This window comes from Ambystoma mexicanum, chromosome 5q (assembly GCF_040938575.1).
Source record: "Ambystoma mexicanum isolate Mex_15411 chromosome 5q, UKY_AmexF1_1, whole genome shotgun sequence".
NCBI lineage: Eukaryota > Metazoa > Chordata > Amphibia > Caudata > Ambystomatidae > Ambystoma > Ambystoma mexicanum.
The window spans coordinates 1,384,424,468-1,384,450,564 of NC_090933.1; the positions used below are offsets into that span (position 1 = coordinate 1,384,424,468).

A 26,097-nucleotide genomic window follows, 5' to 3' on the forward strand; every position below is an offset into this window, starting at 1 on the left:
TCCAATATTATGAAAACATCTCTATGAATTAAATATGCATTGGCAGAGAACGTCATGATGTTATAATTACACTATACATGTTGTCATTTTATCAAGCACATGGTTTTCAAATAACCATTTCAACTATTGTGCGTTAGTCGACGAAAAACCCATTAGCGTTCTAAAAATAATCGTCCGTAATCAGTGATAACATTAAGCAACAGACAGGCCTGCTAGAGCCTGCATGTTATGTGCGCGCCCTTCTGTGATTGGCGGGTTGCTTAAGTGGGCTTACGCTGCTGCTTGGGGGCTTACCTTCAAAATCTGATTCCTGCCTCAAGCGTCGGGTTTGGAATGCCGAGCCTTCGACTACAGGTGTATATGTCATGTTGCCTAGGCAATCATAAAGTCCTTTCTCAATTTATCGGACTTTTTAAGTCCGATAAATTGGATATTGCGTTTATCTTCCATTTGGTGATGTTTCTGCCAATGTTCAGCTAGTGGTAAATTTCTATCTTGACTTCCGATGGTTGCTAAATGTTCACGAATCCTGATGCGAAGTTCTCTGATGGTACTCCCAATGTACAGTTTCCCACACGTACATATAATAGCATATATCACATATTTGGAACGGCAATTAATCTGGTCTTTAATTTGGATCTGGATACCATTTTGGTTTTTGAAGAAGTCTGTTTTATGGAACGCATGCCTGCACATGGAACACGTTCCACATTTCCTGAAACCTGGTCTGGATTCTTGAAGCCAGGTCCTTGGTATTTCCCTACTGTCGGCGGGTAGTAGTGAGGGGCTGAGACTCCCTTTTAGGGTTTTCGCTCTTCTGTAGACTAGTGATGGGTAATCCTGTATAAGTGGTCGCACATGAGGATCTAATTTTAGCAAATCCCAATGTCTTTTGAGAATCTTCTTGATTACTTGATTATCGGCACAGTAAGTGGTTATGAAATGAACCTTGTCTTCTGCAGTTGGTCTGTCCCACTTACTCAGTGTTAGTGACCGCGGGTTTGTTGAGCTTTGTTGTAAGCTGTTTGTATACTCTTTCTGGTATACCCTCTTTCTTCAAATCTAGTAGATAGGATATCACATTCTATCCTTAAGTTGCTTTTGTCATAGCAGTTCCTCCTCGCCCTGATGTATTCCCCTTTGGGGATATTTCGAATAACCGGAGTACCATCAGAGAACTTCGCATCAGGATTCGTGAACATTTAGCAACCATCGGAAGTCAAGATAGAAATTTACCACTAGCTGAACATTGGCAGAAACATCACCAAATGGAAGGTAAACGCAATATCCAATTTATCGGACTTAAAAAGGTGACCCTGGGACGGCGAGGGGGAAACCAAGAGCTGCTATTACATCAGGAAGAAGCTAAACTCATCAATTATTTTAGATGTATAGAAACTGGATTGAACACGGACAATGAAATGTCTAATTTCTTGTGATAACTCGTGTATTTGTGGTATGAAATGCATATGTGAGAAATAATAGTTATGTTTAAAATGGTAGTGGGAATGCTAAAACCAGACTGGAAAAGGTTTATTACAATGCTTTCCATGCAAAACTGAATATAATTATAATTAAAAATAAGGGTTTCTTACAGGCAGTAACATATAGGTGCAAGTGTAATTTACACAACAAGTAGATTTCAACTATGAGATTGTATGTTTCTCCACCTTTTCACAATGATATATAAAAAATGATTCTGCTTATTGATATTCAAAACTACTATTCCCAGAAGACCCTGGGTCATCTTTGTCCTACCCTTCTGATACAGAAAGAATGTTTGTCAATCAAATACAGTGAATGGTCTTAATGATAAACTTAGTCCGATGACTTACACGAGCATATTAACACATATCAATTTAATGAAATCCCCCCAAAGGGGTAGTCGCGCTTTGTAAAATGACTAAAGTAAGTTCATTTCCCAGAGATCGCCGGGAGTATGGACTCCTAAACATACGGAGCTGTGTCTCCGGGTTCTTTGCGACCTGTCATGCAAATTGGAAGCTAAGAATGTACTTAGATGCACTCAATGCATCAGCTACAAGATATGTAAAAACACACATAGGGCTCTAGGATTAGTCCATACAAGGTTATGTGCAAACACATTTTGTTAACTTAACGTATCTCAGAATTGTTACAAGTACTTTTTCCCAAAGTATGACCGACACCAAGGCTGGTGATAGAAATTGAGAAAGGACTTTATGATTGCCTAGGCAACATAACATGTACACCCGTAGTCGAAGGCTCGGCATTCCAAACCCAACGCTTGAGGCAGGAACCAGATTTTGAAGGTAAGCCCCCAAGCAGCAGCGTAAACCCACTTAAGCAACCCGCCAATCACAGAAGGGCGCGCACATAACATGCAGGCTCTAGCAGCCCTGTCTGTTGCTTAATGTTATCACTGATTACGGAGGATTATTTTTAGAACGCTAATGGGTTTTTCGTCGACTCACGCACAATAGTTGAAATGGTTATTTGAAAACCATGTGCTTGATAAAATGACAACATGTATAGTGTAATTATAACATCATGACGTTCTCTGCCAATGCATATTTAATTCATAGAGATGTTTTCATAATATTGGAAATACGAGGAACAAGACGATATGAGAATTATTAGAATCAGAGGGTATACTAAACTAATAATTTAAAATTCGCGAGCAAGATAAACATGGGAAACTTGACGGTTTGCCTTTGTTTTCCTCCATTTTTTGTGAAGTGCTAAGAGCGCTTTTGAGTCTAATGGGACTCGTTCTACGAATACGTTATTAGAGAGAAACTGACACCCTGACGACAGGTAAGCATTACCTGGAGGCAATTGGAAACTATTAAATAAGTCAAAAGTGAACTTGAAACCTAACCAGAAGCCAATGTATTTTCTTTCCCTTCTTCTTTTTTTCTCTCTCTCCCTTTTTTTCTTCTTACATGGTCAATAACGACGCATCCTTTCCCCTTCTCTCTACACAGGATTTTTTTCCCTTATGTGTGATCAACACAAACTGGGCAACATGATGGTATGTTTTTTGTCTTTTAATTTTAAATATACAATGATTTTTTCATTTACTATGAAAAATGACATGCCAAATGCTTATTTATTTATTATATATCATGTTGATGCTCACTTGTTCATCCATTTTTATTTGTATTGTTTGTTTATTTGTATGATTTTCTGAATTTATAATACACTGAAAGTTTATAAAATGCCCGGATTTCATAAAGGCACATTGAGGGTGCCGAACACGTGCCATCCGTAGGGGCAAGAAAATAAAATATATGAAGAACAATACCAAACTGACTCTGGTCACCAGTGAATACTTACTTGTGGTGCAGTAATAGATGTGTGCAAACAACAGCTCTTTACTTATCACAAACGGAGTAGGGAAACTCATTGTCTCCATCCTTTGCACGCACCAGTGCGACACTTAAACTACTGTGATAGTATACCAAGTCGCGGAGGTCTAAGGGTGAATCCAAAAAAGTTTTCCACTTTTTTTCATTGATTCTAAATAGGTACAACGTGCTCCAACTCTTGAATCATCTCCCATGGCTTCGCTCTGTAACAACTAATGACATCAAAACGGTCGAATTCATTCATGACGAAACTACCGACCGTGTGCTATTGCACATTTATTCTTGAGCAATCAGAGACATAGGGGGTAATTCATAGAATCTAGTGCACAAGTGGCACACGCAGCTGGCGCACAGTGTGCGCGTGCGGCTGTCTGCGCCAGCCGCGTGCACCAAAACACATTTAGGCGCACAGCGTATTCATGGATTTCAACATCCATAACCTGCCGTGGTGCAGAGTGGCACAGTGACCCTGCAGCAGCGTCAGTTACGCCCCCAAGAACGCCCCACGTGCAGGGAAAAGCCATCAAAATCCCCAATCCAGCGCAAAGGGCTGCAGCAAACGCCGAGCAGGGAGCGTGTATTACTGGGGTTCACGTGGATTTTCACACGCGATAGGCCCTGTGCGAGCGGGGAGCGTGTATTACTGGGGTTCGCCTGGATTTTCATACGCGATTGGCCCTGTGTGTGCGGGGAGCGTGTATTACTGGGGTTTGCAGAGATTTTCACATGCGATAGGCCCTGTGCGAGCAGCGCGCGTGTAGAACTGGGGTTCGCGGGAAGTTCTACACGCAATTGGGCTGGGTACGTGTATTTCAGGGGTACGCAGGAAGTTTTACACGCGAATGGGCTGGGTACATGTATTTCACGGGTGCCTGGGAAGTCTCACACGCGAATGGGCTGGGTAAATGTATTTCAGGGGTGCGCGGGAAGTCTCACACGTGAATGTTAATGTTAATGTTAATGTTAAAGGTCATTTGTACCGCGCACTATCACCACCGGAGTGGTCCCCTGGTGCTCTGGCGGCTCTGAAAGAGGGGAGTGGGGGGTGGGTTAGTGGGTGGAGGCTGGAAAAGTGCAAGATTGCAGTGATGTGCTGTTGGCAGCCTCAGCCCGGTGGTTCCGTCGGCTGGGCCTGGGGTGTATGCGGCCGGTAGTCGTCGTGTGCTGATGTGCGAGTCTATGTGTTTTTTTTTTTGTTTTGTTGTTGCAGTGTAGTGAAGTTCGTGCGGTTTGCTGCGCTAGAGGTTTGTGGTTGTGTTTGGTTTGGAGTTTGAGAGGTGTATGCAGAGAGGGAAATTGTTAATGGTATTCGTTAGTCATCTCTATCTTGGACTGAGCCGTTTGGGCTCGTGTAATCTTACCCGACGGGATGCTTGTACACCCTGAGCCTCAGGAGGTATGTGCTCGGTTTTCCATTCGAGGCCGTTTGAGGATCTAGCTGTCCCCTCCACCCGCTCCCTTAATAACCTTGCATGCTCCTCAACCCCTCCACATGACTAGCACTGTTGTTAGTGTCCATACACCCGGTTGTGTGGTGATTGGTGGTATCTCGTCCGTTCCACTGCCTCGAGGGACCTAGTTGTGGCTGTACGGGCGGTGGGGGATGGTAATGGTTGGCTGGAGTAGTTGTATTCGTTTCTCTGGGTCTCGCGGGTGGACCCCTGTGTCCAGTGTCAGCCCTACTGGTGCCCAGGGTACTTCTGTCGGTTCTAGCGGTTTGTCAATGTCCTTTTTTGATGATTCGTTTGTCTTATTGTTGTTTCGGTTTTAGTCTCCGGTGTTGAAGAGGTAGGTTTTTAGTAATTTTCTGAATTTAAGGTGGTCTTTGGTGTTCCTTATTAATTTTGGGATGTTGTTCCAGGTTTTCGCGGCTAAGTGGTAGAAAGCGGTGCCTCCGAGTTTCTTCTTGATATAAGGTTTTTGTTCCAGTCGGATTTCATTGGTTGACCTGAGCGGTCTCGTTGGCTTGTAGATTGTTATTTTTTTTTGTAGGAATTCTGCTCCTTGTCCGCTGATTGCCCTGTGCGTTATGCACATTGTTTGGAAGATGATACGCTGTTTTACTGGGAGCCAGTGTAGTGTTTTTAGGGCCGGGGTGATGCGGTCTCTTCTGGATAGTTTGAGGAGTAGTATGGCTGCAGTGTTTTGGATCCGTTGCAGCTTCTTCAGTAGGTATTCCGGTATACTGAGGTAGAGGCTGTTTGCATAGTCGATAGTTGACATGATGAGGCCGACGATGGTGAGTGTTTTGTGTGTGAAGGAGAGGAAGGGTAGTATTTTTCTTGCCGTGTGGAGGAGGAAGAAGCATTTCTTGACTGTTGCGTTTATTTGCGGTTCTAAGGTTAGGGTGTTGTCCATCAGGACTCCCAGATTTTTTACTACCTTAGAAGGTGATGGTGTAGGTCCCATTTCTGTTGGCCACGGGATGGCGGTTTCCTTCTCTTGGTCTTTGGATATGATCATGATTTCGGTTTTTCCTGGGTTGATTTTCAGGTTGTTGGCATTCATCCAGTTGAAGACTTCTTTTAGACAGTCGGTTAAGTTTGAATGATCGGCTTGGGTGTCTTCGATCTTGTAGATGATTTGAGTGTCGTCTGCATAGTTGTAGCATTTGATGTTGTGTTTCTTGAAGATTCTGATTACTGGGGTTTGGTAGATGTTGAAGTACAGTGGAGATAGTGAGGATCCTTGTGGTACTCCACAGTCGTTGACTCGTGGGGTGGATTTGAAGGGTTTGATCCAGACGGTTTCAGTTCTGTCTGCTAGGAAGGATTTAGTCCAGCGTAGCGCTGTGTCTGTTATGCCTATGTCTTCTAGTCTTTTGGTTAGGGTGTCATGGCTAACTGTGTCGAAGGCTGCTGAGAGGTCGAGTAGGATAAGGGCAGATGTTGTGCTGGAGTCTGCGTTTGTTTTTAGGTCATCCCAGATGGATAGTAGTGCTGTTTCTGTACCTCTTGTGGGTCTGAATCCGACTTGAGCTTGGTCTAGCAGGTGGTGTTCTTCAACGTATTCTTGGGTTAGTTTGTATACGTAGGTTTCGAGGAGTTTGGCTGGGTAGGGGATGTTGGAGATTGGTCTGTAGTTGGAGAGGTCATCTACGTCCCCGCTTGTGTTTTTCAGAAGTGGTTTGATGTAAGCCGATTTGAAGATCCTTGGTACTGTCCCTGTTGCCAGTGATAAATTTAGCAGGTTTCTGAAGTATTCTGCTGGTGTTCTTTGTCTGAGGATTGATTTGTAGATGTCCGGGGGACAGGGATCCGTCGGTGAGCCCGCTTTCTTGCTGTGTTTTACCAGCATTGCGAATGCCTCTGCTGATATTTCAGGGTAGTTATTGAGTTTGTGTTGCGGTTCTGATTTAGGTTCGTTTGGTTGTAAGTCGTTGCTGGTTGGTCTCTGTTGGATGGTTTGTCGGATGTCATTGATTTTCTTTTTGAAGTGGTCTGCAAGGTTGTTGCATAGTTTCTCCGAGGGGGTTGGGGTGTTGTCACAGCCTGGTGGGTTTCTCATTTCTTTAATGATACGGAACATTTCTTTTTGTGTGTTGGAGGCATCTGTGATTCTGTCATCATAATGCTTTCTCTTTGCCTTTTGAATTTCCTTCTTGTATGCGCGAATGTGCTTCTGGAACATTGTTTTTTTGTCTGGATTGTAATCTTTCCTCCATTCCGTTTCCATCCTTTTGTTTTCTTTTTTCATGGTGCTTAGTAGTGGGGTAAACCATTTTGCCATTGCTCTTTTTTTTGATGGTGTGAATGGTTTTTCTGGGGCCATCTTGTCGATTGTATCTGCAATCCATTTGTGTAGTATCTCCGCTTTCCCGTCTAGGTCAGCTAGGTCTAGTTCTGTTGTCGAGGGCTTGGTTAACTCCAGTCGTTCAAATAGGTTGCCTTTTTTGACGTCTTTCCAGTTTCTTTTTGTGGTGGCTGTGAGCTTGGGAGGTTGGATGTAGACTTGGGTAGGCAGAGTGATTACGAATGGGATGATGAGATGGTCACTCCACAGTATTTGTATCGGCGGTGCCATGGTGATGAGTTTTTCCTCTGCGAATATTGCGTCCAAGGTGTGTCCTGCCGAGTGAGTTGCCCCTTTTACTAGTTGTCGTAGTTTTGTGGTGGCGAGTTGTTCAATCAGTGAGTTTTGGGAGTTGGCATGTCTGTCTTCGAACCAGATGTTGAAATCCCCCAGTATGATTAGGTGTTCGTGGTTGATGGCTATGTTGGTTATGGCTTCTATGAAGTTGTCGACGAAGGATGCATCATAAGTTGGGGGTCTGTACACCAGGATGAATGTGATGTTGGTTTTTGGGCTAGTTGTTAGGTGTATGACCATGGACTCGCAGTTGGGGATGTTGAGTGGTTCGTCTGTTCTTATTTTCAGCTGCTCTTTAAATGCTATTGCGATGCCTCCTCCTTTTTTGTTTTTCCTGTTTATTTGAAGGCATTTAAAGTTTGCTGGAAGGCAGCTTTGGAGTGTGATTTTGTAGTTGTCGTCCAGCCAAGTTTCTGTGATGAAGAGGATGTCGATGCCGTTGTCGTCGAGTAGGTCGAAGATCTCTGTAGAGTGTTTTGACATGGATCTTGCATTTATTAGATTGCAGTGGAGTTTAGAGGTGTAGCTTGGTTTGCCTTTTTTTGTTAGGGTCGTTTTCTGATCTTGTTCAGGAGCAGGTTTCAGGTTGTCGGCGTTCTCGAGTAGTGCTTCTAGGTTTAGCCTAGGGTTTTTGTTTTCATCTGGTTCGTCTTCCAGGGGACATGGTTGTGGGTTGGGGGTTCTTCTTGCTTTGTTGATGTATGGTGTTATCGCTTCGGTTGTGTGGATGTTGTATCTGGTGGAGTTTGTCATTCTTCGTGATGTTGGTAGGTTGTTCAGTGTAGTTGGTTTTGGCGTCGCGTTGGTTCGATCTGGTGAGTAGGTCTCAGTGAGGTATGGAGTTAGGTAAAGGGATTTGTCTCTTCTTTCGGCGTTGGTCCGATCATTGAAATGGGCTGGGTACGTGTATAACTGGGGTTCGCGGGCAGTTCCCCACGCGATTGGCCTGGGTACGTGTATTTCAGGGGTGCGCAGGAAGTCTCACACGCAAATGGGCTGGGTACGTGTATAACTGGGGTTTGCGGGACGTTCCACATGCGATTGGCCTGGGTACGTGTATTTCAGGGGTGCACGGGAAGTTTCACACGCGAATGGGCTGGGTACGTGTATAAATGGGGTGCGCGGGAAGTCTCACATGTGAATGGGCTGGGTACGTGTATTTCAGGGGTGCGCGGGAAGTCTCACACGCGAATGGGCTGGGTACGTGTATAACTGGGGTTTGCGGAAAGTTCCACACGCGATTGTCCTGGGTACGTGTATTTCAGGGGTGCGCGGGAAGTCTCACACGCGAATGGGCTGGGTACGTGTATAACTGGGGTTCGCGGGAAGTTCCACACGCAATTGGCCTGGGTACGTGTATTTCAGGGGTGCGCGGGAAGCCTCACACGCGAATGGGCTGGGTACGTGTATAACTGGGGTTTGCGGGAAGTTTTACACACAAATGGGCTGGGTACGTGTATTTCAGGGGTGCACGGGAAGTCTCACACGCGAATGGCTGGGTACGTGTATTTCAGGGGTGCGTGGGAAGTCTCACACGCGAATGGGCTGGGTACGTGTATTTCAGGGGTGCGCGGGAAGTTTTACACGCGAATGGGCTGGGTACGTGTATTTCAGGGGTGCGCGGGAAGTTTTACACGCGAATGGGCTGGGTACGTGTATTTCAGGGGTGCACGGGAAGCCTCACACGCAAATGGGCTGGGTACGTGTATAACTGGGGTTTGCAGGAAGTTCCACATGCGATTGGCCTGGGTACGTGTAGTTCAGGGGTGCACGGGAAGTCTCACATGCGAATGGGCTGGGTACGTGTATAACTGGGTTACGCGGGAAGTTCCAGACTTGATTGGCCTCGGTACGTGTATTTCAGGGGTGCGTGGGAAGTTTCACACACGAATGGGCTGGGTACGTGTATAACTGGGGTTCGCGGGAGGTTTTACACGCGAATGGGCTGGGTACGTGTAATTCAGGGTTGCGCAGGATGTCTCACACGCGAATGGGCTGGGTACGTGTATTTCAGGGGTGTGCGGGAAGTCTCACACGCGAATGGGCTGGGTACGTGTATTTCAGGGGTGCGCGGGAAGTTTTACACGCAAATGGGCTGGGTACGTATATTTCAAGGGTGCGCGGGAAGTTTCACACGCGAAAGGGCCTTACGCGTGAATTTCCTCACGCGAGTTCAGCAGGGTACGTGTATTACGGGGGTGCAGGGGAGTCCTACACGTGATTTGGCAGTGTGGGTCCTCCCAGGTGTTCCCTGTACACCCTCCACAGCCCATGCAGGCAGCCCACACCACAGGGGACTACTCCGCACCCCTGGTCATGTCCCGCAGGCAGCCCATCCACCATGGGCATGCCCCCCAGCCAAGCCACATGTCAGCTTGCACTACTGATCACCAAGGCATGACCCCCTGTACTCCCACCCCCCAGCAGTGCAGGGCACCTGCCAGCAGGCCCCCACTCATGTCCCCCTGCACCCCTACCCCCCAGCAGTGCAGGGCACCTGCCAGCAGGCCCCCACTCATGTCCTCCAGCACCCCCACCCCCCAGCAGTACAGGGCATCTGCCAGCAGGCCCCCACACATGTCCCCCAGGACCCCCACCCCCCAGCAGTGCAGAGCACCTGCCAGCAGGCCCCCACACATGTCCCCCAGCCAACACGTCATCACAATCTAGATCCCTGTCCCTTATGCCCAGCCTCCACAGGCCAAAGACCCACCCAAGTATTGCATACACCCACATAGAAATGCCAATCATATGATACAACCCCAATGGCAAGTATCCCAATGAACACATGTCCCTCACACACACACAATGGGTGCAAGTGAATGTCAAAACCCAAATCATGACACGCATGAAACCAATGAGATTATACCACGAATGGAAGTATTAAAATAAATATATTAAAGAAAACATGAATGTAAAACAACTCAAACACACAACAATGGGAATAAGAAAAGAAATGGCACATCTCCGCTAATTAATGCAAACCAAGAAATCATAAGCAAAAGAAATCAAAAATGAAATGTTGTCCAAAGTTACAGTCCAAATAATGCAAATCCAAGGGACAAACCAAAGTAAAAACCATTGCTCCATGGTGAACACAGAAAAAACTTAAAAAATAGATGAATCCAATGTCGAACTATTTACAATCGAAGAATCCAGGGTCCATGAGCCCAACTCAATAAATGAAACCTACCAAAAACTACTACCTAATAAAAAACTATATACAAAAATGTGGTCCATTGTCCAAGCGGTCCAAAATAAAAAAAAGCAAAAGGAAACCTAATACTAACTAACTAACTAACAAACTATTTACAAGGGCAGCGGGCTAGTCCGACGGCTCACTCTTGGATGTCCCAGGCCAGGGCATCATCGAACTCCTGCTCGATGTCCCGGAGGTGGTCCTCTTCCATGGCCCCGAGGGTTCGCAGGGACGATGACATCTGGACCTCCAGGTCCCTGCGAATGGCCTCGAGGCACTCGGCCCGCCTCAGGGCCCTCCGCATGGAGTTCTCCGCCCTGACCATCGTGAGCCGTGCCTCTTCTGCCCGCTGCCTCTCCGCATCTATCGCATGGCCCAACCGCTACCACACGGAAGACATATCCCGTCCAGGGTCCTCCTGCCCTATGGCCGATACCTGCCCCTCCGATGTCGATGGCCCCAAGCCATCATTGCTCTCACCTACAGCCTCCTCCTGCAGCTGCTGCTGCTGTCCATGTGCCCTGTCCGATGGTGCCTGCACATCCTCCATCTGCTGGTCTCCAGTTGTGGTGCCCACCCCTGATGGACCGCCGACTCCCGACTGTGGCAGGGATGGGATCTCCACCAAGCTGGCTGTGTTGGTCAGGCCAGGTCCACAGGGGGCCCTGGTGGAATCTGGGCCGGAAGACGATGTGGAGAACAACTGGCGCATAGCCCCCACAGAGGAGGAGAGGTCCGCCAGAGTGCGCAACACATGTAGCAACCCACCGACCAGGGCCCCTCCCAGCAGTGCCACGTCACGACGCTGCACTTCATGATGGCGTGCGTTCTCCGCCCAGGAAGAACGCACGTCATCACGAATGTCACACGTGCGCAATGCGACACCCACCAGGACGGAGCCCATGCGGTCGCAGGACCCCTCGCCCGCAGGTAGTGAAGAGGCAGGTGACATGGCACTCTCCCCTACCTACGGACGGGCCTGGGATGGGGCCTCCCTGCTGGTGCATGATGGTGCAGTCACAGGGTCAAGGACAGCGACATGCACAGGCCCCTCCGCGGTGACCTGCGCTGCCTCCTGACCCTGGCCCTGGACTGTACCACTTGCACCAGTGGTACTACCCCCACCAGGCCCCGTGTGCGGCTCAGTAGCGGGCTCCTCCTCCTCTGTGGAGACCACCAACCTGGATGTCTCCACACTGTCTTCCGCCATTGGAAGCCCCTGTGGGGGCTCACCCGGCCCTTCCGCCACAGCCGTTGTGGCAGACACAGCACCAGCCCCCTCGCTCCCGGATGATGGTAATTCTGGGAGGGTGGCTGGGCCATGCGTTGCCGCCCAGTTGAGGCATCCCCACTGCTTGCCTCCACAGCACCGTCTCCACCCTCTTCTTCACTTGACGCTGCGTAGAGGGAGACATAGAACACAAGCATCAGGGTACAGCACAAAATACCCTAGACAGGAAGCAATAACACATGAGTGGCACTGTCAAATGTCACTTCCATCCTGTCCTTCCACAACACATGGGTCAATGCATGCAACACACATGCAGAAACACTCCTGGCGCCTGCAATCAACATCAACACCCATGTACAAGGGCCCCTGTAAACCAAGATGTTGCCTTCAAAGTCACATGCATCCATGTCATTTCAAAGTGAAACACACACTTCTCTGGCGCGCACACACACACACACACGTGCACCATACATGTACATGACATCAGCACCCATTCCTCATCCCCCCTCCATGTCCAGGAACACAGACTGGCATGTTTTCAGGTGTGCATTCTGCATAGAGGTCCCCACGTTGCATGAAAACACATGCACCTACCATATGGTTCACACATAACTGGTCCCACACGCATGACCATGATGTCCCTGCACACACACATATCCATACATGGCACATACAGGCAAGTATCAGACTACCAGCACACTGCAACATGCCCTGTCTCACACAGCAATGCTTGGCCACTTACCGCTCGACTACAGACGGGTCTGCCTCCGAAGGATCTGGGCATGGAGCGTTGGGCGTACACGTTCCAGGACCCTCATCTGGATGTTGCTCAGGCTGACCTGGCCCCCCTCCGCGAGGATGTTGAGGGTCCTGGACCTGAAGTCCTACCAGCGCTTCTTGACATGTTGGAAGTCGCAGACTGCCACTCCCTCCGCGTTGATGGCAGTCACGATGTCCGTCCAGATCCTGGTCCGTCCTTCCTTGTTGGCGCATCTTGTTCCGAAGAGGGCATCATACTGCCCCAGGACTTGCTCCACCAGAACACCAACTTCTGTGGCAGTGAAGCTGGTGGCCCTCTGCCTCTCTGGCTGGGGGTTACCAGTGGTGCCAGATGGTGTAGTGCCCGATCTGGCAACCCCAGAGGCAGGCGTGGATGGGCAACTGGGTCCTGGGGCTGGGCTCTGGAGCGATGGTATCCCAGTCGGGAGTCTTCTGCTCCAGCAGGGGTGGACACAGCAACTGGACCCCTGCAGATGGCTGATGTGCAGGCACCAAATGGCAGGGCACGTGGGTAGCAGGCAGTCAAGCAGCAGCAGATGGCAGGTGGGAGGCTGCTCGGGGCTCTGGGGGCAGTGATTCGGCTTTCTGGGCAGGAGCGTGGTCTTCGGTGTGCTTACCCGTGGCCAGCTTGATACGGAGTGATTTGGCACGTGAAAATGTTGCACGTCAGCGTGTAATTCGAGGAAAGGCCCTTAGCGCGTAAGCGCCTTAGCACGCATACATGATTTCATTGGACCAAAGGCCCTTATCGTGTAAGCGTGTCTGTGATGTTTCGCGCACGGGCGTTGCCCTGGCAGGGCTTGAAGATCCCACATGCCTTTACATTGCTCTGTACGTGCTTTTCGTGGGGTGCGGTGCGTGTGTTTTCCAGGCATTAGGGTTCACACGCTATTACTTCACAGCGGGTGTTGGCTACGCGTTCTTCTAAACGAAAGGCAGACGGTGAGTGGTACCCCGCTCCCCCAGGCCCGATCGCGTGTAAGGCTTACCGCGCACCCCTGAAATACACGTACCCGCTCCCCCAGGCCCGATCACGTGTGAAACTTCCCATTCTCATTTTTAAAAGTTTGTAATGAACTATATAAAAATAAAAAAAAGAAGATAGTGTGTGCTGGGTCAGTAAATGTAAAGAGACTTGTAAAGTCAATTTAACTTTACAGGCTCTGGGAGACAGTAGTCAGTCCCAGAGAAGGTATTTAAACCTTGGGAAGTCTGAAAGACATCCCTGTGCCACTGCACTGAAGGTGCTGTGTGACACACAGAAAAATATGATACCCATGGAGTTGTTTTAAAACTCCATAACCAAAGAACACAAAAGTAAAACACACATCAAAATACATGGAAGAGTGGGAAAAAAAGGCTTGCACTCTTCCCAGGTAGAAAAGATCAAATCCTAGAAATCCAGCAAAGTTGCTGGGGGTCTCAAAAGGTAAGGGAAATGTGCACATTTTGAGAACTCTCCCTAACACTTGTCCCCCCAGACGAAGAGACAGGAGGATTTAATCCGCTCCTGGATGAATCTCTTTACTCCAGTCGGTTAAACATCCTGGAGAGACCATCAGCATTTTGGTAGGGACACCCAGACCTGTGTTCAATGGTAAAATCAAACCCTTGCAGGCTGTTTAACCATCTCAGTAGTTTAGGGTTTTCCACTTTCATTTGCATCAACCATATCAAGGGTTGGTAGTCAATCTGAATCCCAAAAGTAGATCCATACAAGTATGGTCTAAACATCTTCAGTGACCACACAATAGCAAAACATTCTCTTTCAATGGTTGGCCATCTTGTCTCAGGTTCCTTCAGCTTCCTGCTGATGATGCAAATGGGGTGCTCCCTACCTTTCTCATCCAGCTGACTCAGAACTGCACCTATTTTATTTTATTTTAATTTTTGTAACGCACCAACATGCCCGCGGGCCTCACCTGCATTTGAAGCATCTGTCTGCACAATGAAGGTTTGGTTATAGGCAGGAGCTCTTAGGACTGGAGCTTGACAAAGGGCTTTCTTTAGGCCCTCAAATGCTTGAGTGTCTCCTCATTCCACCTGACCTTTTTAGGGAATTTGGGAGTGGAGACCACATTCAGAGGAGACACTATGGTCCCATAGTTCTCTATGAAGTTCCTATAATAACCAGTGAGGCCTAGGAAGGCTCTCACTTGGGTTTGAGTAGTAGGGGAGGCCCAGTTTTGTACAGCTTGTACTTTGCTAGGCAATGGCCTGATTTCACCTCCTCCTACCTCATGTCCCAGGTAGACCACTTTACTCTGACCATTTTGACATTTACTAGCCTTTATGGTCAGATGAGCCTGCTCAAGAGCCTGCAAACATATCCTAAGTGGTCAACATGTTCTTTCCATGTAGGGCTGAACACTGCAATGTCATCCAAGTATGCCAGGAAGAGGGCTTCCATCCCATTCAGAACCTGGTTAACCATCCTTTGGAATGTAACAGGTGCATTATTTAGTCCAAAAGACATTACCTTAAACTGGTAGAGGCCTGCTGGGGTTGAGAATGCAGTTTTCTCCTTGGCATGGTCTGTCAGTGCTATTTGACAATAGCCTGAAGTGAGATCAAATGTACTGAGGTACTTGGCTGAACCAGGTTTGTCCACCAGTTCATCTGTTCTTGGTAAAGGGTGGGCATCAGTCTTGGTGACTGCATTAAGAGATCTATAGTCCACACAGAATCCCAACTCCTTGGATCCTGCCTTTGGTACTAGAACAACTGGACTAGACCATGGACTGGTAGAGGGCTCTATTACCCCGATATCAAGCATCTTGTTGACCTCCTCCTTTATGTGGGATCTTACATGATCTGACATCCTGTAACCTCTGCTTTTAACAGGTAAACAGTAACCAGTTTGAATATCATGCTGGCCCCAAGGGGTGAAGCCTGGTGATAGTGAAAACAAGGAGGCAAACTTATCTAACAGAAACTTGCACTCCTCCTGTTGTTCAGGTGTCAAATTAGAAGAGAGATTAACTCCTTCTATTTTCTTATCTAAAGGCTGGCCTCTGAGAAAGTCAGGTAGATGTTCACTCTCCTCCTCCTCTTGAGCTGAAGCTAGAAGCAAAGCTCCTACCTCTGGTCTAGAGACATAAGCTTTTAGCTAGTTGGTGTGAAAGACTCTGGGAGGCTTAGGATTGCCTAAGTCCACCAGATAGTTGACCTCTCCAAGTTTACCCACAACCTTGAAGGGTCCTATCCATTTGTCCCGTAAGGCCCTCTGCCTTGTAGGTACCATAACTAGAACTAGCTGGTCTTGAGAAAACTCAACCATGTTGGCCTTCTGGTCATGCCAATGCTTCACCAGAGCCTGACCTGCTTTCAAATTATCTGATGCTTCTGCCATCATGTGTGACACTCTCCTCTGGAGACCTATCGCAGAGTTAGTGGGCCTCATTAGGAGGTGTGCGGTAAGGGGTTAACGGCGCCAGCAAATTTGCCGGAGCCGTTAACCCTGTACCGCCCTATTACCAGGTCACCTTGCGGGACCCGCTCTAGACATCTGGTCAGACCAGACGTCCTTTGCGGGTCCCGCAAGGGGACTAGCATGCTAACAACGGGCCCGTCATTAACGGGCCTGTTGTTAGCATGCTCCCCATTCCCTATGGGGGCTCAATGGGAATGGGAATGGGGATGGTCCGGGTTCCCTGAATGGGGAAATACCAGACCCTCCAAAGTCAGAATGGCCCGGTATTCCCCATTTAGGGACCCCAGACCCGAGTTTGGAGGCAGCCATGCCCTTATTAAACCTGTGGAGTTACTTACAAGTTCTCAACAGCATACCACCCTCAGACAAATGGGTTGGTAGAAAGGTTCAACAGAACCATGGAGAGCATGATAGGTGCTTTAAAGGAACCTCTTAAAAGGAAGTGGGACCTTCTACTGCCATGCCTTCTCTTTGCTTATAGAGAAGTCCCTCAGGAGGGAGTAGGTTATTCTCCCTTTGAACTTCTTTATGGCCATCCAGTCAGAGATCCATTGGCCCTGATTAAGGAGGGGTTGGAGAGTGCTCCTTCCCCCTAGCCAGTCAGAGTGACTGACTATGTGATAGGTCTCCGGAGGAGAATGTCACACCTGATGGCAGATGCTAGTGATAACCTGAAAGCTGGACAAGCGTTGGTCAAGCATTGGCATGATCAAAAGGCTAACATGGTTGAGTTCACTCAAGACCAGCTGGTTCTAGTTATAATTCCAACAAGGCAGAGGGCCTTGCATGACAAATGGATGGGACCCTTCAAGGTTGTGGGTAATCTTGGAGAGGTGAACTATCTGGTGGACTTGGACAATCCCAAGGACGCTCCCAGAGTCTTCCATACCAACAGATTAAAGACGTATGTCTCCAGGCCTGAAGTAGGAGCCTTGCTTCTAGCTTCATCAGAAGAGGAAGAAGAGAGTGAAGCTCTCCCTGATCTCCTCAGAGGCTTACCCTTGGATGAAAAGATTGAAGGAGTGAATCTCTCTTCAAATCTGACACCTGAGCGACAAGAGGAGTGCAAATCTATGTTAAATCAGTTTGCCTCCCTGTTCTCACTTTCACCAGGCTTGACCCCTTGGCGCCAGCATGATATACTCACTGGTGACTGTCTGCCAGTCAAAAGCATAGGCTACCAAATCTCAGAGTATGTTAGGTCCCACATCAAAGGGGAGGTCAGCAAGATCCTTGACCTCGGGGTAATAGAGCCCTCTACTAGTCCATGGTCTAGCCCAGTTGTGTTAGCACCAAAGGCAGGATCCAAAGAATTGAGATTCTGTGTGGATTATAGAGCTCTTAATGCAGTCACCAAGACTGATGCCCACCCGTTGCCTAGAACGGATGAGTTGGTGGATAGATTTGGTGCAGCCAAGTTCCTCAGCACATTTGATCTAACGTCAGGCTATTGGCAAATAGCCCTCACAAACCATGCCAAGGTGAAAACTGCAGTGAGGATAAGTCGAGTAGCACCAGTAACACAGTGCTGCCCTTTTTGAAATTAAGTAAAATATTCGCCTTACGTTCGAACAGGGTGGATTCAGTGCTGTGTGGGCAGAATGTTGTGTGATTCCCAGAATTCTTGAAACTGTGTGCATGCACCCTTATCTAGAATTTTCAGCAAAAACGGGATGTTAGTGATGAGCCGATATTTTTCAGGTAGAGCTGGGCCCAGTGATGGTTTTTTTAAAAGTGGAGAGATCCATGCTAGCTTAATCGGAGTGGGAACATTATTTTCCCGAAAATGAACAGTTGATAGACTTGGTAATTAACAGAGTAAGTTGTTCTGCACAGGCTTTAACGACTGAGGGCCAGGGTTAGTGTCTCCTTTGCAGGAGGTAGGTTTAAGGCTGGACAGTACCATGAAGATTTCCACTTAAGTCACTGGGCCTCATTACAAGTATTGCGTTAAGGCAACAATGGCACCGGTAGCGCTACCGGCACTGTTGCAACTGTACCGCCATACTCCAAGTTGTGCTTGCCGGTTTCGCTCTGCCTGCCAGGTCCGACCAGGCGGGCAGTACGGCACCCGCAAGCACAACTCGTGGATGCACCGGCACTGTTATGAACGGTGCCGGTGCATCCAAGCTCCCCATTCCCATTCCGCCCTATGGGGCCGAATGGGGATGGGGAGTCCCTTATTGCCAGCACCTGCGAATGGGCAATCCACCGACCTCTGCATGACCCGGTAATTGCCCATTCACGGGTGCCGGTAAAATCACGCGTCTGGCTGCAGCATTTGGACACCATTTGGAATCCTTGATGATCTCAATTGAAACAGGGCATGAGTTCTCGAGCTCTTTTAATATTTTGAACAATTCTCTGGTGTTCGGTGAAGCACCATCAATTTGGTTGTCATATGAGAGTTTGTTTGCCTCACGAATGGTGATTGTATGTGCTTTCGCAGCACTGGCGTATTTAGTTTTATTATAAACTGAGTGGTCGTTTCTCCATGACTGAAATGTCCTTTAAGATTTTGGATCTCGGCTGAGAAGATGTTTTTGAAGGTGCAGTCCTAGTAAGACGTGGTTTCTCAGGGGCCTTGGTCAGCGCTGTCCGATAGGCTTCAGCCAGGTCATTTGCCGTATTGAGATTGGGGAGATTATTAAGAGTGGGTCCAAAATGTGGCTCCAAAGGGGAAGGCGACAGTTTGCACAAAGTCCTATTTTTTGTCCAACCCCTTGCTCCTATGTTATTAATAGGTTGAGGGAGAAATGCACAAAAAAGTGGTCCGACCATGGACAAGGGGCCACCTCGATGTTCTCCGGCTCAATATTATGTGTATCCGGCCAATCCAGCGTTCTTCCTTTGTTGCCACTTTCACATGTTGATGGAGCTCGAATTCCATCAATGTGGAATTGACCAAATTGCCCATATTATCTGTAGGATCTAATAACCCTAAGTTCAAATCCCCCAGAACCATTAACTTGGCCGAGGGTTCTAGAAGGGGTAGGATCATATTACTTAGCTGGGTAAGAAAGTCAGGCATTTTGTCCGGAGGACGATAGAGCCAAATGATTCTGATGCTAGTATTGGGGTTGATGGAGAGTTTGGCGAAAAGAAATTCACAATTTTTCACAGAGATGCCCATGATTTGGTGACTATGAAGTGGAGCCTCATAACTCAGGGCTACCCCACCCCCTAACCCCGTGAGCAACCTGTGTGAAGAATGTTGTACCCTGTGGCAATAGCTAGGGAGATGGCAGGACCGGCGGCAGCATGAAGCCAGCTCTCGGTGATGGCACATGAATCAATGCTATAGTCCTTAATGCAATCTGCCACTTCTGTGGCATGCCTGACCAGCGAGCGTGTATTCAACATCATGCATGTCAAGATGTTGAGTCTTTAGGCCTGAGGCTGCTGGTCCAGGCGGGGTTGCTAATTACAGAAATGGTTGGAGTATTAGCTAAGGGGGGGGTGCACAGGAATGATGGGGGCGAGTGTGTTATCTGATGGTACTCGAGCGCTCTGTGTGTTAAGCGCCTCCCATGTATGCCCTCAGAAGTCCCAGAGACCCCCTGAAAGAGGTTGGCATTGGGATGGTTTGTGCTAAGAGAAGAGCCCTTGGATGTTCCACTAACTTACAAGCTTGGCTGGGTAAGATGGAGGAAAGTCCTGTTATGCAACCACAATGCTAAAATGACAAAGTGGATTCACAAGGGAGACAGAGAGCCACTGTAGCTAGTTCATTCCCCTCTTCTCAGGATGAGGAAAAATCCAGAAAAATGTGTTGTGTAGGCTACGGCTTGTGAACCAAATTAATCACAAAGACTCCGTCGCTTGTTTTTATGAATAGATTTAAACCTGGATATTGAATTGTTACATTTCTGTAATTGATAATTCTACTCACTCTGAGCGGAAGTCATAGCACAACCCGCTAGAGATGACCATGATAACCGTTCAATAAGTTGGTAACTGACCTGGCAGCGTGAATATGGGAGGGGATTGCAAAACCTTCAAATAAAAGCTAAGAAAAGGAAAAGCATAACAATTCTAGACCCAGCACAAAAGTTCTAGAGTTAAAAGACAGGATAGATCTAGCTTTAGAAGTTACATTTCAGAGCATCGATTCAACACAACCTCATTATATCAGTCCCCGATATAAAGATTCAAAATCCATTGTTGGATTTCAGTCAAGCTGCATTGAGCAAAGGACATATCAAATGCAGGCTTCATTTAATGAACCAAGAGCTCTAGGTGCAACAGCCCGATCAGAGCTACCTCTAATGTCTCCAGAGAGATGAAATTACCCTGACATGAGATGCCTAAACAGGCTGTCAGATACAAATGTCCCAAGAGGAGGAGAGCATTCAAGAAGTTGTAATGCTGAGCCCATGATATGCTCACAGACATACGCTGGAGCAGTCGCTCAAAATGTATGAGAACCAGGATTGGTACCAAGATGTCCTCCCAGAGTAAACCGTGATTTTGGGGAGAATCTAAATCATCAGTGCTTTCCTGAGCAGAATTAGAGAGATTATACCTGCACTTATTTGACACCCCTTGTCTGCACCTTAACCTTGCATTTGCCACCTGCTGGCTGCTCTACTTGTTGTTTTTTTATCCTGTGTTCAGCACTTTCCACTCCTCCCCTCCCCCTTGCACTTCCCCCTTCACTCCCCCATGCACTTGCACGTTCTCAATGTCACTGGACCTAGTAAGATTGATGTTTAGTCCTCCCTTGTACTCCTCACTTGCCTTGTCACACTCTGAAAGACTTGTGTATGAGTGCAATACAAAAAAAAATATCATTCAGTCATTCATTCATTCTTTCATAACAGAGAAACAAATAGCAATTTCAATCAGTATAGACCCGGATTTCAGACATATGAAATTAGGGAATATCAGAGGTACCAACATTTTGAAATCCAGGTGAGGATGCTGACTGAACAAATTGTGGGGTTATTCAGCAGCACACAAAATAAAGCACCTGCTGCCTCACCAGGTGAATATGCTTGAACACCACCCAGAACTCAAGTAAGTGACTAGTTTAAGAGTGCAGAAGGGGGAGACTGGCACACATGTGGTATAGTGGTTGCTATAGACTTTTGTTCTCCAAGAAGATAAAGAGAAACCTAACTTTCCCTATCTCCATGAGTGGTTTCCCTACCTGAACTAAAGTTCTAATGGGTCTGTCAGAATGTCCTTATAAATGAAAGAGTCCACTGTCATGTGTCAACATCTCTAATTGTGTCCCTTGCACGTATAACTAAACTAGAAGGTTGGGTCAATATTCTCGGTCCAGGAGAATGACTCCCTTCTCCTGGACTGGGTGGCACAGTTCTGGTTGCAAGTTCCTAACCAGGGGGAATGAATCCCTTCCCCTGATCTCTGGCTTTCACTGTTTCTCACACAAAACCAGGAAGAATGAATCCCTTCCCCTGATCTCTGGCTTTCACTGTTTCTCACACAAAACCAGGGAGAATGAATCCCTTCCCCTGATCTCTGGCTTTCACAGTTTCTCACACAAAACCAGGAAGAATGAATCCCTTCCCCTGATCTCTGGCTTTCACTGTTTCTCACACAAAACCAGGGAGCATGAATCCCTTCCCCTGATCTCTGGCTTTCACAGTTTCTCACACAAAACCAGGGGGAATGAATCCCTTCCCCTGATCTCTGGCTTTCACTGTTTCTCACACAAAACCAGGAAGAATGAATCCCTTCCCCTGATCTCTGGCTTTCACTGTTTCTCACACAAAACCAGGGAGAATGAATCCCTTCCCCTGATCTCTGGCTTTCACAGTTTCTCACACAAAACCAGGAAGAATGAATCCCTTCCCCTGATCTCTGGCTTTCACTGTTTCTCACACAAAACCAGGGAGAATGAATCCCTTCCCCTGATCTCTGGCTTTCACAGTTTCTCACACAAAACCAGGGAGAATGAATCCCTTCCCCTGATCTCGTGGTTAGATTGTCCTTTTTCCTGTAGATGTAGCACTACCAGGACAAGGACTCCCTTCTTCTGGTCTCTTGGTTTCCCACTCACTTCACACTCACTGGTACCCAGGGGGAATGACTCCCTTCCCCTGGTCTCTTGGTTTCCCACTCACTTCACACTCACCGGTACCCAGGGGGAAGGACTCCCTTCTTCTGGTATCTTGGTTTCCCACTCACTTCACACTCACCGGTACCCAGGGGGAATGACCCCCTTCCCCTGGTCTCTTGGTTTCCCACTCACTTCACACTCACCAGTACCCAGGGGGAATGACTCCCTTCTTCTGGTATCTTGGTTTCCCACTCACTTCACACTCACCGGTACCCAGGGGGAATGACTCCCTTCCCCTGGTCTCTTGGTTTCCCACTCACTTCACACTCACCGGTACCCAGGGGGAATGACTCCCTTCTTCTGGTGTCTTGGTTTCCCACTCACTTCACACTCACCGGTACCCAGGGGGAATGACTCCCTTCCCCTGGTCTCTTGGTTTCCCACTCACTTCACACTCACCGGTACCTAGGGGGAATGACTCCCTTCCCCTGGTCTCTTGGTTTCCCACTCACTTCACACTCACTGGTACCCAGGGGGAATGACTCCCTTCCTCTGGTCTCTTGGTTTCCCACTCACTTCACACTCACTGGTACCCAGGGGGAATGACTCCCTTCCCCTGGTCTCTTGGTTTCCCACTCACTTCACACTCACCGGTACCTAGGGGGAATGACTCCCTTCCCCTGGTCTCTTGGTTTCTCACTCACTTCACACTCACCGGTACCCAGGGGGAATGACTCCCTTCCCCTGGTCTCTTGGTTTCCCACTCACTTCACACTCACCGGTACCCAGGGGGAATGACTCCCTTCCCCTGGTCTCTTGGTTTCCCACTCACTTCACACTCACCGGTACCCAGGGGGAATGACTCCCTTCCCCTGGTCTCTTGGTTTCCCACTCACTTCACACTCACTGGTACCCAGGGGGAATGACTCCCTTCCCCTGGTCTCTTGGTTTCCCACTCACTTCACACTCACTGGTACCCAGGGGGAATTACTCCCTTCCCCTGGTCTCTTGGTTTCCCACTCACTTCACACTCACCGGTACCCAGGGGGAATGACTCCCTTCCCCTGGTGATCCTTGTTTCACACTTTGCTTTCTTTCCCAACAGTTCATGCACAAGTATGATTCTTGACCCAGGTTTCCCAGTATAGCCCACTTTGCCTTCTGGCTTGCCAAGTACTGCCATGAGGAAGAGGGTCATGAGGAAGAGGGTTGTTCTCGCATCCCTTCTTTTTCTTGAGTCCCAGGCCCATATTTCTCTATTCATCTCATTGGACAGACCTGGTTCAATATCCTGCCAACTTCTGTCATGAAGGAGATGATTTACAAAGTCCTTTTGACTCTCTCTCAGGTTGTGAGGTTATATACTGTCCCCTCTTCGGGAGTTCCTCCCCTTTTCCAATCAGAATATTTCTCTCTTTCTCTGGGGGTCTTTTACTACATCTATTCTCATGTAGGGTTTCTCTGACACTTCCCCTGAAGTGCCAACACTCCCTTTGGACCTCACCAGCCAGCCCGGTTTCTTCCCTACCTTCAAGGAACATCTTGGCGGGCTCCGGTCCTTCCTGGGACTCCCTCTAGGGCTTTGCACTGCCTTTGCGTACTTCTCCATTCAGTCGGCAGCTCAGCAGTTGCTGGCTTCCTCCAGCATTCTAGCCCACTCTGGACCACGTGGTCCCTCTGCTTTCTCCAGTCTGGATGTTCTTCTTCCTGCCACCGGATAGGTTCTTCCACATCGAACCCGGTAGAGACATCTCCTTCCCGCTGACAGTGTCCCGTCTGCAGCCCTTACTTCATCCAGCACCGAACCGCTGCTCGATCCTTGGCACCTCCAGGGATGGCTTAACAAGCTCCCCAGTCCATCTTATGTTTTTATGTTGGTGTTGTTAGTGGCCCTTAGTGAAGAACTAGAATGCTCACACTCACCTTTGGTAGTGCTCTTCATAGTTCCGCACCTCCTCCTCATCCCAGTCTTTTGATGCAAGTCTTACTGAGGTAGTCTGGGCTCGTCTTCGTCTCAGTGGATCTTATGTCACTGGCTCTACACAGGTACATGGGGTGGTTGGGTGGATTACTGGGTTGTACCATAGGTGTTGGGTGAGGAGGCATGATTGGGAGAGGGTCATACCATGTTATCCCTAGATGTCTGTCCCTATCCCCAGAGGGGGAGTCTCTCCCAATGAGATAGTCCCCCTGGGGATGGTGCACAGAGGGAGTATCGGGTAGTGGCCTCACCTCCCTTGGCCTGATAGGAAGGGGCTCCACCTCGGGAGCAGTGACGACATCTAGGGATTCATCACATACCCTTCCCCTAACGCTGCTGGCTTCCTCATCTTCTAAAGGAAAACGGGACAGGAAAACAACGTTTCCTTGTTCCATTCCCTTTCTGTGTTCAACACTAAAACAGAAGGGTTGAAGATCAAGAAACCAGCGCATTAGACTCGGGTTTGAGTCTTTTTCTAAGACTGAGCCATGTAAGGGGTGAATAGTCCATAATTAGTTTAATCTTCCTACCCGTGAGGTAATATTTGAGTTATCCTATGGCCCATTTTATCGCTAAAACTTCCAATTCAATGGTGGCATAATTTCTCTCCAGTGGGAATAGTTTCCAGCTGATGTAAAACATAGGATGTTCCATCCCATAATATTCTTGCAATAAAACTGCTCCTATCCTACTTAGGAGGCATCTCTTTGAAGCAAAAACTCCTTGTTGAAGTTGGGGACTTTTTCACAATGGGCTAGCTGCATAGAATTGAATTTAGGGTATGAAAACAGGCCTGATCTTTTTACCATTGTAATTTCAGAGGTTCAGCTTTCTTAAAATGATCAGTCAAACAGGAGGTGATGGCGTAATAATTAGGGATGAACCTCCTGTAGTATTCGGTAAGTCCTAAGAAAACCCTCAAATACCTTTTTTGTCTTTAGGACTGGTGTTTCTTGAACAGCCTGGACTTTCTCTAACTGTGGTTGAACCAACTCGTTTCCCACAAAGAAACCCAAGTATTTTACTGCAGTTTCGGCTAAGGGGGTTACTTGGGGTTGTCAGTTAGGCCCTTTCGTCTCAGGGCTCTAGTAATTCGTTAAAGATGGAGCATATGTTTTCCCAGCTTTTGCTATGAATGACAATATTGTCCAGATAAGCGCCACAGAAGCTGGAATAGGGCTGAAAAATCTGGCCCATCAATCTTTGGAAAGTGGCAGGAGTGCCATGGAGCCCAAATGGAAGGACTTAAAAATGAAATAGTCCTCTGGGGGTGGAGAATGCTTTTTTCCCCTTCTCTGTGTTTAATAGCACTTGTCAATAACCTGTGTTAAGATCAATCGTGGATAGATAGACGGCTGAACCCAGTCGATCAATAAGGTCAGCAATCTATGTCATTGGGTAATTGTCGAACTGAGAAACGGCATTGAGGTTTCTAAAGTCTATGCAATAGCTCCACGATTGATCAGGTTTTGCCACCAGGACTATTGGCGCAGACCACAGACTTTGTGATGGTTCAATAATATCCGTGGCCAGAATCTTCTCCACTTCTTGGAAACTATATCTTTTCGGACTTGGGGGATCTGATAGGGCTTGAGATTAGTATGATTAATTATCAGTTTCCATGTTGGTGTATTCCAAAGGGAAGGGTATCCACGAAAGATCCTTACTGACAATGGGTAAAGCTTACCTCTAGGCTTATGGAGATAATTGGGGTATAACATCACAAAACATATTTATATCACCCAGAGACCAATGGCGCTGTTGAACGCTTCAACCGCATGCTCATGCACAGCCTTAGGATGGGTTTGGGAGCGGGGAATGGTTGGGAACAGTTGGTTAAAAGAAGTGTGTGTGTGTACAGGGTGCCTGCACATGCTACAATGGGTGTTGTTCCTTTTGATATACTTTTGAGAAGGAAGGTTCACACTACATTATGTCTACTTTGGTTGGGAAGAGTGTGTTTTTGTTGAATGTGACCAGAAGAGATTGTAGAAAACTGTGTAAAA

At 47.8% G+C, this 26,097-nt stretch overlaps 1 long non-coding RNA gene across 1 annotated transcript in view; it reads left to right on the forward strand.

Moving 5' to 3' along the window:
• Positions 1–2,218: 2,218 nt before the first annotated feature.
• Positions 2,219–26,097, forward strand: part of LOC138498733 (uncharacterized) — a 208,307-nt gene continuing 184,428 nt past the window's right edge. The window contains exons 1-2 of the long non-coding RNA XR_011278853.1: positions 2,219–2,291; positions 2,967–3,013. This is a non-coding gene — a long non-coding RNA (uncharacterized lncRNA). The remainder of the gene's footprint in view (positions 2,292–2,966; positions 3,014–26,097) is intronic.